Here is a 1,512-nt window from a genome sequence, read left to right on the forward strand (position 1 = left end):
AGAAAAAAAAAAAAAAAAAAAAAAAAGGAGTTTGTGACAGCTTTATGGTTGTCTGTTCACGACTAAACACATGTGGGAGCAAATCCCTTGAAGGGATTGTCAACCTCAGCTTTTTGTTTTTAACCTTAAGGCCTCTTTTGGTAAACATAGAATTTGTGTATTCTTTAATGAGAACTGAAATTTTAGGATAATTTTGTGAATAAAAGGAACTCAAAGGAGACGTAAATTTAGAATAAGCTTTTCAAACTATGTAATAACCTCTTCCATCCTCCGAGGTCTTCCATTGCTCTCCTTTGGCACAGTCTGGTACGAATGCTAGGTTGGCTGTTCTGGAGAGCTATTCCCAGCTGGGGTCCGATGGCTGGACTGCTGTGAGAACGTAGACTTTGTGCCCGCGTCTAGGCCATGGTTCCATTTGTCTCATTTGTTTTCTAGACCCACTGGGCTGCTCCGTCATGGCAGCAGCATCAATTTGTCCTTTGTTTCGTGGTGCTTCCTAGGGATTTGAATTTGAGCAGCACTGTAACGGTTTATTTACGGCACATTCATTTTTTATCACGTTCTTGTCCCCTATTACCCTGGCAATCCGTTAAAGATTGGTCAGCAACTTTGCTGTTGGGATTTTTCTCCTTCGACTCAGTTTACTACAGGCTACCGTAAATGCTGCAGCTGGAATTCGTTGCCAACACGTGAACGTGACACTGTTTTGGTTTGGGCTTATCATTATCAATCAAAACTGAAGAACAGATACGGTAACAAATATTGTAGATTTTGACTTTTATTTCCAGTTTGATAACGTGTGCCTCGTCAGATCCCCAACTACGCGTCTGCTTCTTAAAGGAGGCGTGTTTCCTCTTCGGCTTTTGCATTACTGGAGACAATTCAGGAAGGAGGAGAGCTTGGACTGGAGAGCCACAGAATTTAGTTCTACCGACGGAGGGATGGGTAGAATTAGGGAGCACGCTGACAGATCCACGCATGTTTTCCACAAGGCATCTTCTATATTTCTAATCAGGTGAACCTCGGGTCAGTCTCCAGAAGCTGTTTTTCTTTTTTAGCGCAAACGAGACACCCGCTGGGAACCAAAATGAGTGTTGGCGCGCCCCACCCCAGTCGACCCTTCTCCTTCCCGCCCGCTCACAGCCGTTACTACAACTCCCAGCAAGCACCGCGCAGCACCACAGGGAACCAGCTCCGGCGGAGGCCCCGCCCCGCGCGGAGCATGCTGGGAGTTGTAGTCAACAAAAGCCTGACCGCTCCTCCTTCTGCTATTAGGCATTCCCGCTTGAGAGATGGTAATTTGCTGCCGTAGCGGGTTCTCCAGTCTCGCAACCCTAACTACGGCTAAACGGGACCGAGGATTGCGCCTTTTCGCCCTGCCGTGCGCGCCGCATCCGTGCCCCAGAGCTGAGCTCCACCCCGTCGACACCCGCTCCCTTGACAGCTGGGCTGGGCTCGGAGCGCGGCGGGCCGGGGGTGCGCAGGCGCAGCAGCCGGCCGCGCGGGGCGGTA

Source organism: Neophocaena asiaeorientalis, unplaced genomic scaffold (genome assembly GCF_003031525.2).
Source record: "Neophocaena asiaeorientalis asiaeorientalis breed wild unplaced genomic scaffold, Neophocaena_asiaeorientalis_V1.1 scaffold110, whole genome shotgun sequence".
Taxonomy (NCBI): Eukaryota; Metazoa; Chordata; class Mammalia; order Artiodactyla; family Phocoenidae; genus Neophocaena; species Neophocaena asiaeorientalis.